This window comes from Hevea brasiliensis, chromosome 10 (assembly GCF_030052815.1).
Source record: "Hevea brasiliensis isolate MT/VB/25A 57/8 chromosome 10, ASM3005281v1, whole genome shotgun sequence".
Classification (NCBI taxonomy): domain Eukaryota; kingdom Viridiplantae; phylum Streptophyta; class Magnoliopsida; order Malpighiales; family Euphorbiaceae; genus Hevea; species Hevea brasiliensis.
In genome coordinates this window covers 13,348,146-13,359,289 of record NC_079502.1, presented here as the reverse complement: position 1 = coordinate 13,359,289, position 11,144 = coordinate 13,348,146, and the positions used below count along the sequence as shown (strand labels likewise).

Below are 11,144 nucleotides of genomic sequence, written 5' to 3'. Positions count from 1 at the left end.
ACAAAAATTTAAATAATCACATTCATTGGGTATTAAAATTGGTATTACAAAACTTTGTAGGGGAAATAAAATCTCAAATTAATATTACAATAATTTTCATTCCATTACATACCAAAATAATATTACAAGAATTTTTTTGTACAGCTGTTCAAACAATTTACATATATATAATTACATGCATACATTAAAATCTAATATACAAGGGTATACCTCTAATATACCCGAAGCTAATCCCAATGAGTCTTCAAGGTGCAGCTACCGAAAATCTCACTCAGCTGCTTTATCTTTACTTTCACCTGCGATAGCATATAAAGTTATCTCTGAGTGGTGAACTCAATGGTGCATAACTATAATTTAAAATATAATATACAATACCTTGCCAAAATTTTAGCAAAGAATTTGGAAATCTTGAAATTCAATCAAAATTCCAAAAATCAAAATATTCATTGCTAATAAAATAAATCATTTGTTAAAATGACTCTACTCAGGAATTTCAATTTATCAAATTACAACTGAACATTTAAAGTAATTTCAGTAATTTATGGAAACAAATCTTAATTTCAATAAAATTAATTATGCATAAATCCCATTTGAAATCACAATTCTTACTATTCAAAACCCATTCTTTATCTCACTAACTATGCAAGACTAATCCGTAAGGGCCATCTTCGGGGCGATTCTAACTCCCTGTGGTCAAGGAGATTGAATCAGGATTCTAACTCCCTATGGTCGAGGAGGTCGAATCATCATGCATAGTACACACCATAATAATGAAACTTCCAAAAGGGCCAATGAAAAACTTAGATCTAACCTCTAATAAGAGGAGAATCTAAGCATGTGCATGTACCATGATAGTCAAAACAAAGCTAACTTTATTATCTCCTCAACAAATGAGGGAGACGAGTAATAACCTAGTCAAGCATCTATAGTGAGATATAAAACAATATCATGAATTTCTTTGTCCTTTTTGTGAGCATAAATTACAACATAATTTAATTCAAAGTCAATTCTAATATCCAATAATTTTTATGCTCATCACAATTCAAAACATATTTAATCCATTTCCCATGTTAAATATAAACCATTTTTCAAATCAAATTTTCCATGTAAACCATGACGTATTTCAATCAAAAATTTTTCGAAGCCAGTTTCATTCAATTCATAACAAAATAAAATCATAATTAATTTCATTTACCAAAACTAAACTCATTCATACCATAACACATTTCAATAATCATTGAAATAAATTTAATAATTGTAAACATAATACATAAAGAAACTAAAATCATTTAATCAAATAAAATATGCAAAACATGAACAATTTAAAACTAGTTGTGCACAAACATCTTTGTTGACTAATTTACTCCACCTTTCGTTTCTCTTTCGAAGATCCCTTTTTAACTGAAACACATAAATTTAAAGTGCTTCAGTATCCATTTCTAATACTTAAATTCCAACAATTTCTTTGTAAACTTATCCTACCTATTATGGTTTATAATTTCGGGTCTTTCACATTTTTTGTGTATAGTGGCACTATTTAAGTCAAAATATTGACTTTTTCATACTTAATAGGTTTATTAATTCTAATTACACCCATATAACACATTTTGGGTGTCAATTTTGTTGGCATTGATTGCCAATTAAATTTCTAATTTACCTAGGTGCAAAATCCAAAATTTCAGTTTTGGTTCACAGTCTTTTACTGTTCCATTGGTCTGGTTACTGTGGGAATTTGACTAAGTGTCCTTCAACAAAGTTGTTTCTTAATGTGTCTTCTTTAATTCCCTTTTTGAATAACTCCATTTGGAGTTTTGTAACTCAAGCTATGTCTATTTTTCTAAGGTTGTCCGGATTAGTTATAACCCAGAATTCTTGGCACAATTCTGGTTCTGGCAGTTTTAATGTGCCGACTACAACTCAGTTTTCGGATGGGTTATGGTCAGAATTTGGGTTTGTGTTCTTCACAAAAGTTGTCATGCTATGTCTTGGCTTTCCATTGGTATAAAACTCAGGTCATTTGGACTTTCCTATACCAAGTTATGGCCAAATGAACAAAAACTGCTCATTTGGTCAGTATAGTCCAGTGGCAGTGCACATTACCTAGATTTGACCTAACTGTTCACTATCTTAATGTCATTTTCTAGGCATGGTTTCTCCATAAAAATTGTGGCATTATGTCTCTACTTTCATATCCAATTGTTCTCACACCAATTAGGGTGGTAGAATTATAGTTTTGATCCTTGAAGTGGACCAAGGTCAAACTGCCCAATTTGGGACAGCATCACATTCCATTTCCAATCCAATTCCAAACATTCAAACACATGCCAATTGACTCCAATTAACCATTTTAAACCTTACTTAGGTTAAAGTACATCAATTTACTAAATTCTCAAATTTTCCCCCTAAAACCCTAAGGGTCAAGAACCCTAATTTTTGTAACTCATTCAATTAGTGCAATTAAAGTGCACAATAATCTTCTATACGCTTAATTAAGCTCACATACCATTTTCATCTTATCAAAATCATGTAAAACCTTAATTTCCTCATGTGGCCAAAATTTCTAAATGGTCCAACGTACTTGATTTGTATAACACCCTAGGCAAATCCCACATTAGCAAAACACGGTAGAGATGCTGGGTTTATAAGTTGGCGGTTTGTAACCCCTAGTGACGCATTTTAAAAATGTGAGGGCTTCGGCCTAGAGCGGGCAATATCACTAGTGGGGTGAGCCATTACAATTTGTTTGAATTTTCTATAATTTCTAAGTTCATTTTAACTACTTAACCATGAATTTGAAGAGAAATTGAGGAAAACTATCACTAACCTTTTCTTTGGATTTCAACTCTTCACTTCTTTCGCTTTCTTCCTTCTTTTCCTTCTTCAATCTTCTTGTTTAGTTGTAATAGCAAGGTTTATCAAGAAATTTGGGGGATTTTATGGTTAATTTGGTGGGTTTAAAAAGCTTGAAATCAAGCTTTAATGGAGTTTTTTTTTAGAGAGAGAGGAGGAGAGGGATGAGCCGGCCAAATGGGTTGAAGAAGATGAAAATTCCTTTTTAATTTTCTTTTTTTTATCTCTTATAATTGAATTAGTCAAATTTTAATTAAATAAAATTCATTTATGATGCCATGGGTGAGGTCATTTGGATGATGTCATTAATTCAATTTCTTTTCTTTTTTTCTTTTTCCTTAGTTTTTCCATAGTTCTTTAATTTAATTCTATATTTTGAAATTTTCATTTCTCTGATTTTATTGGACAGTTAGGTCATGAGTCACCTCTAGGGGTGAATTGACAAATTTGCCCCTCGTTGGTCTGATCCGGTTTGCAATTAATTCAGTGTTTCTTCCGGAACCCTGACCTAATTATTTGATCTACTTCTCAACCTTTTTATGTGATTTTCATATTTTTCCTACCTCTATAATTTTTCCTAGGACTGTGGTGTCACAATGCCCTGTACAAAATTAGGGTTTTGACTGATCTCGCAGTCACTTATCGGATGGGTGACCCCAAGCTCATTTAACTTTTTATGCTTTGTTTTTCTTATTTATATTTTTTTCCTTCTTATAATTGTTATTTATTTTTATCTATGACTTTTCTGGATGTCACAGATAAAGCTCCAGACGTCTTGACTGTCCAGGCAGACATCGGGCGCTGGAATAATAGACTGTACAGGAGTGTCCAATGTGAGGGCATTACAAGATTAGTCTCTAAGGTTGTTAAAATTAGTTGTGAATCTAATACAAAAGCCCAGACTTAATGTGTCACGACCAGTTTCAGTATTTATTTTATATCTGGAGTTTCAGATGTCCAAATGAAGCAAACCCAAGCCTAATTGAACCTTAAGAGCCACCTCTACAACTTCTATGAAGCACAGAAAGTGAAATAAGGCTATTTTAATTGTAAAAAACGGCAATGAAGTCGTCATTATGGGCTGGATACACAGTCATAACCAGTCTCAATTTTTGGCCCATAACTTGGGCTGTAAACCTCAGATTTGGGCAAATGAGTACCTGTTGGAAAGCTAAGAAATAGGGCTATAACTTTCCTGAAGAAGGTAGAGACAGATTCGAAAGGAAAGTTGCTGAAAAATGGCCGTAATTGCAGAGTAGAAAATCTGTCTTTTGAATTTCAAAACTTTTTCAAGTTTGGCTCTTATTTTTGGATTAGGTTTTTGAGTATAAAGACCATCTTTGGGTTATAGCCGAGATCATCCATTCAGACCTTCGAACACCATAGAAGACCTTCATTCTCCATTCTCTTTTTAGATTTCTTCTTTATTTTTCTTCAATTTTCTGTAAGCCATGAACATGAGTGGCTAAGTTTTAAATTCAGTTCAAGGGATTCTAGTTCTTATGCATGATTTGTGAGATCAGGTTCTTAATTTAATTTATGCCTTTTTAATATCTATTGTTTCCTGATTTAATTATTTTTTATCTATTAAATGATTTGCCAAAAAGACCTATTACTTAATTGTTTGATTTGATCAATTACTAATTCATCTTTATAATCCATAATTGTTGTGTAAGTTTGAATGTGAGTAGAAAATAGGTTTTATTGATTATGATCCAAGTTTTTGATAATAACCTAAGGAAACAATAGGGTGAATTAAATGGTTTATGCTTTATAAATCGTTGTTCAGCTTAACTACTTCCTATTCTTAAAGTAGTTATTAATTTGATGAGGATTGCTTAATATTAATTCAGTTAATAATTAGAGTCAATAAGAGTGTTGGGCTCGAATTGATGAGTATAGGGAAGTTAGGGGTTTTACCTCGCTATTTGGTAAATCTACAATAAGTATTCAATAAGAGATAAATGTATTTCTTTTGTCTATGATTGAGTCATGCATTGGAATACGAATTACCTTGGATTGAAGTTTGTTTAAATTGAGAGTTTCATATCTAAATTTAGTTCTTTAATTTCTGAAATTGATTTCTTCTTATTTAGTGTTACAACCACCTCCCCCCCCCCCTCCCCCTTAAACCTTTGTTCTTTTTCTGTTACACAAGTGCATGAAATTTAGTAATTCAGTCTCTAGGGTTCGACCTAGATTTACCACTTATTGCAGAAAATATTTTATTACTGTTAATTTCAGTTAATTTAATTTCTAGTGGATTCCGCAATCATCAGAGTTAAAGGCCTTAACTATAGAATTTAACTCCTTCACTTAGCTTAGGATTCTTGTTGGCCATAGATGGGCATTGTGGTTATTATTGTGTGTAACAATTTAGGCAAATCCCACATCAGCAAAATACGGGAGAGATCCTGGGTTTATAAGTTGGCGGTTCATAACTCCTAATGACGCGTTTTAAAACTGTGAGGGCTTCAGCCTAGAGCGGACAATATCACTAATGGACCTGGCCGTTACATTTGTGGTATCAGAGCCGCTCCGTGTGCAACCTTGAGTGATGGTGAGGCAAACCTCAGCGAGGACGCTGAGTCCCATAAGGGGGGTGGATTGTAACACCCTAGGCAAATCCCACATCGACAAAACACGGGAGAGATGCTGGGTTTATAAGTTGGTGGTTCGTAACTCCTAATGACGCATTTTAAAACCATGAGGGCTTCGGCCTAGAGCGGACAATATCACTAGTGGGCCGGGCCATTACATTGTGGGCCTAAGACCCCGTGTTTGTTGTGCTTTATAGGGAGAATAGGTTTAGCTATAGGGGAAACAACTGGATTTTTTATTGGATAATTAAGATATTTAGGAGAACTAAGTTATGCTAATTGAGTAGTTAAAGATAATTTATGATAAGGTGTCTTATAAGTTATAGTACATTTGTATAGGTTAATCTAACAACAGTGTTAGCAATTTTAGTAAGCTCTACAACAATAAGGGGTTAACTAGTACTATGAGTACAGCTTACTTAAGCTGTTCTAATTGAATTATTGAATTTTTTTTTTATAATGCCCCTTGTATATTCATGCATCATTGTAGTTAACTAATATATTCTATTATGAATTGCACAATTGTTCATATATCCTAGTATTATATAAGTATGTACCATGAAGATGTTGCATTATAAATTGTGTTGTGTTGGTGGTTTCACTTTAAGAATTATGGCTTTTAATGACCAATTGTTAACTATAGGATTTAAATTTCCTCATTAATGATATATAAATCGCAAAGAACAGTTCAATTGGTCACAATTTTGTAAAATTTTAATACCATTATAAAATACCATTCCTAAAAAACAAAATGTTGGTCGTCATATCTAAATTTTTTTTGTGAATTCATTTTCTCTTTTTTAAAGTTTATGAGGACAATATTTGTAATGGCCCAGCCCACTAGTGATATTGTTCGCTCTGGGCCGAAGCCCTCGCCATTTTAAAACGTGTCACTACGGGTTACGAACTGCCAACTTATAAACCTAGCATCTCTCCCGTGTTTTGCCGATATGGGATTTGCCTAGGGTGTTACAATCCACCCCCCTTATGAGACTCAGCGCCCTCGCTGAGGTTTGCCAAAGCCCTCATGGTTTTTAAAACGCGACATTAGGGGTTATGAACTGCCAACTTATAAACTCAGCATCTCTCCCGTGTTTTGCCAATATGGGATTTGCCTAGGGTGTTACAATATTATCCTTATGAATGAATTATTTATTTTTTTTAAAACTGGAGTTTTCCTCCTACGTGTTATTTACTAAAGACTTGTTGATGGAAATTTGATTCATAATAACACTTAAAAACTAATTCTTAATAAATTGCTAATATCAATCCAAACACACCTAAATAGGACATACAGATAATAGCCGAGAAGACTTGTTGATTGAAATTCTTTAATTGCTAAGTTGAATTCGATGAGGGAGCGATATCGATCTAAGTCTAATCAATCCATGCACTAATGTGTGTCATCAGCTCTAAACTCAGGAAAGCTATCCTAGACCAATTCCCAGAAGGTAAGCGATACTTTAGTGTAGAGAATTTTGGCAAAACTTGTGACTGCCAGAATGTCTTGCAAGTTCCTCATATTTAAGTCAATTTCAATCCCTCTATTATTATTATTATTATTATTATTATTATTATTATTATTATTATTGTTGTTGTTGTTGTTGTTGTTGTTGTTGTTGTTATTATTATTGTTGTTATTTTTTGCATTATTATTCTTATTGTTACTTATAATATTATCGGATTATCATTCTAAGGTTTTCAATTTGTGAAATGTTGACCTTTTGAATTAATTATAATTGGGTGGTTCTATTTAGGTAAGATTTAGTGTTTTGGGTTTCTTTATCCTGCATTTTGGGAATCGAGCATTTGTAAAAGATAAGAAAGAAGTTAGGTCTAGAGTTAGGCTTTTATATGTGAATATATGTAGAAAGTGTTGAATAAACCCCACCTCTCAAAATCCTTTTGCCCAACAAAAATTATCCAAAAATGATGGTAAATAGATGCTGGCAAGGATGAGAGTGTCTTGCAGGCTAAGATTTTGTTTTTCCCAATTTTGTGTAGAATATTGATTCTTCTCAAGATGTGGGGGTGGAATTGTTTGTGTAGCTTTCTTTAAGGGGGGCCTTCGATTGGGTATCTGCAATGATCAATTGAATAGGTTGTTGATAAAAAAAAGCAAAGTGGAGATTATATTTGGGATATAGCAATAATAACAAAAATTATGATTCAACTTGATACTACAAGGAAGATTATTATTTATAAAAATTCTTGGTAGTTTATTTTTGTAGGTTTAAACTTGGTACTTGTATTTTACTTAAGCATTATATATAATAGGTTAAGTTGGTTTTGCAGTAAAACTAACAAGGGTTGTCAAAGAGAATCTACTAACATGCTTAGCGTAATTATTTACCCAAGTGATAACTCCATGGGTAAATAGTTGAATGATAATTTGAGTATCAAAATGAGTGAGATTCACTATCCAATTCATTTCTTTGTTACCTTTTTAAAATGCTCATAGCTTTCTCTGTTAGGTTGCTATGAGTTCTTATGGTGTATAATTCTGAAGCAATGTGGATATTTTTATGGCTATAGTTCTTACTAATTGTAAATGTGATAAGTGCATAATTTATTAATTTTACTCCCATCACATTTAGTATTTTTTTGTGTGTTTTTATATTTAATTCAGTTGGTTAAAATATATTTATCATTTAGGCATATTTTTAGATAGTTGTGGAATAATTGTGTTAAATGGAGAAATTTTCAGCATTTGACATTTGCTGTATTTTTTAGGTGTTTCTAAAGTTGTGGGTCTCCAAATTGAGTGCTATTTAATCCATTGAAAAGCTAAGATAGAGCACTTCAAAAGATAAAGAGGGACCAAAGCCCAAATCAGTCTCTAAGTCAATTGACCAAAATGAGTTATGGATCTATTGCAAAAGCCCAAACTCAATGGGTCATGACCAGTTTCAGTATTTATTTTGTATCTGGAGTTTCAGACATCCAAATGAAGCAAGGCTAAGCCCAACTAAACCTTAAGAGCCACCTCTACAACTTCTATGAAGGGCTGGACATGAGATGAGGCCATTTTAATTGTCAAAAAGGGCAATGAAGTCGTCACTATGGGCTGGACCGTCTATCTAAACCAGTCCTAATTTTTGGGCCATAACTTGGGCTGTAGACCTCGGATTTAGGTCCATGAGTGCCTGTTGGAAAGCTAAGAAATAGGGCTACAACTTTCCTGAAGAGGGCAGAGGTAGATTCGAAAAGAAAGTCACTAAAAATCAGCCTTGATTCCAGAGACGTGAATGCAGGCTGAAAATCTGCATCTTAAATTTCAAAACTTTTCCTAGTTTGGTTTGGCTCCTATCTTTGGGATTAGGTTTTTGCTTATAAATACGCCTTTGGACAGCAGCTAAGAGCATCCCAATTCAGACCTTCGTTCTCCATAGAAGACCTTCGTTCTCCATTCTCTTTTTAGATTTCTTCTTTATCTTTCTTTATTTTTCTGTAAGCCATGAACATGAGTGGCTAAGTTTTTAATTCATTTCAAGGGATTCAAGTTCTTATGTGTGATTTGTGAGACCAGGTTCTTAATTTAATTTATGTCTTTTTGAATATCTATTGTTTTCTGATTTAATTATTTTTGATCTATTGAATGATTTGCTAAAAAGGCCTATTAATTAATTATTAGATTTGATCAATTGCTAGTTCATCTTTATAATCTGTAATTGTTGTGTAAGATTAAACATGAGTAGCAATTAGGTTTTATTGATTATGATCTAAGTTTTCGATAATAACCTAGGGAAAAAATAGGGTGAATTAAATAATTTATGGTTTATAGATTGTTGTTCAGCTTAACTACTTCCTATTCTTAATGTAGTTATTAATTTGACGAGGATTGCTTAATACAAATCCAGTTAATAATTAGAGTCAACAAGAGTGCTGGGCTCGAATTGATGAGTATAGGAAAGTCAGGGGTTTGCCTCGCTATTTGGTAAATCTATGTTAAGTATTCAATAAGATATAATTATATTTCTTTTGTCTATGATCAAATCAATGCATTGGAATGCGAATTACCTTGGACTGAAGTTTGTTTAATTGAAGAGTTTCTTATTTTTAGATCTTAATTTTGGATTTTCGATTTCTTCTTTGGATTGTGAATTAACGCCCCCCCCCCCCCCCGATTAAGAATTTTGGCGCCATTGCTGGAGACTAAAATTTATTGGAATTCGTGTTTTTAGTGTTAGGATATTTTGTTATTAACTCTGTTTGTGAAGTGTTGCTATTTTTAAGTTTTCAAAGAAAAAAAAATTTATGGTGTTACTGTTCATTGTTATTGTTCATTAAGGATTTTGGTTGAATTTGGAGGGTGGCTCATACCTATTTTGAAGGAAACGAAGCTCTGATCAAGACTAATTAATCCATAGGATTCTTTGGCCCCACCCTCTTGAGGCCAAATTTCATTGTTTTCTAGGGTTTTGAGACATTTTTTTATTTTTACTTTTATTTTTCTTTGTTTATGACAAGAATTTCTCAATCTAGTGAGTTGATCTTTGATCCAAAAGTAGAAAAAATAGCTAAACAATTGAGAAAATTGGCTAAGTAAGCTAGGCAAATTCCGAGTACATCTGAAGGAGTCTAATCTCCAAAAGAGCTAAGTTCGGATTTGGATTTAGAGTCAAGTTCCGAAAATGAGACCATGGCTGCTAGGACTTTGAAAGAGTTGGTCATTTCTGATCTAAACCAATAGCCTTTGTGCATCCAATACCTTGCTTTAAATGTTGCTTTTGAATTGGAATCTAGACTTATCCATTTATAGGCTAAGTTTCATAGTCTTCCAGGTGAGGATTCACATAAGCATCTAAAGGAATTTCATGTTGTGTGTTCCAGCATGAAACCTCAAGGAGTTTCAGAGGATCAGATCAAGCTTCGAGCTTTTCCCTTCTCACTGGAGGGCACAACTAAGGATTGGTTGTATTACCTTCCTTCTGGATCTGTCAACTCATGGAATGGAATGAAATAGATATTTTTGGAGAAGTATTTTCCTGCTTCCCGTGCTACCAATATAAGAAAAGAAATTTGTGGCATCCAATAGTACAATGGAGAGAGCTTATATGAGTACTGGGAGAGATTTAAGAAGTTGTGTGCAAGCTGTCCCCATCATCAAATAAGTGAGCAGCTATTGATTCAGTATTTCTATGAGGGACTTCTACCAATGGACTGCAGTATGATAAATGCTGCGAGTGGAGGAGCTTTGGTTAATAAGACACCAGAAGAGGCAAGGAGGCTGATTGCTAACATGGCAGCAAATTCTCAGTAGTTTGGAATGAGAATGGATCACGCACCTAAGAAGGTTAATGAGGTAAGTACATCTAACCTTGAGAAATAGATTTCTAATTTAACTTCTTTGGTGAGGCATTTGGCTGCAGGGAACATGCAACCTATTAAGGCATGTGGAATTTGTTCGGGTTTGGGTCATGCTACTGATATGTGTCTTGTGTAACAAGAGGATGAATCAATGTAACATGTTAATGCAGTAGGAAATTATGGATAGCCACAACACAGGTATGATCCCTTTTCCAATACTTATAATCCAGGACGGCGAGATCATCCCAATCTGAGTTATGGGAATCAACCGGTGCAAAACCGATACCAGCAGCAGAGACAAGTGAATCTACCACCTCTGCCTCCCTCAAATCAAGGAATGTCACTTGATGAAATTATTAAGGCTTTGGCTAACAATACCCAACA

At 33.6% G+C, this 11,144-nt stretch overlaps 1 non-coding gene across 1 annotated transcript; it reads right to left on the bottom strand.

The window, feature by feature from the left end:
• Positions 1-10,455: 10,455 nt before the first annotated feature.
• Positions 10,456-10,562, bottom strand: LOC131169881 (small nucleolar RNA R71). Its single transcript, XR_009140828.1, has one exon. It is a non-coding gene; the product is annotated as a small nucleolar RNA R71 (small nucleolar RNA).
• Between the last annotated feature and the right edge of the window lie 582 nt (positions 10,563-11,144).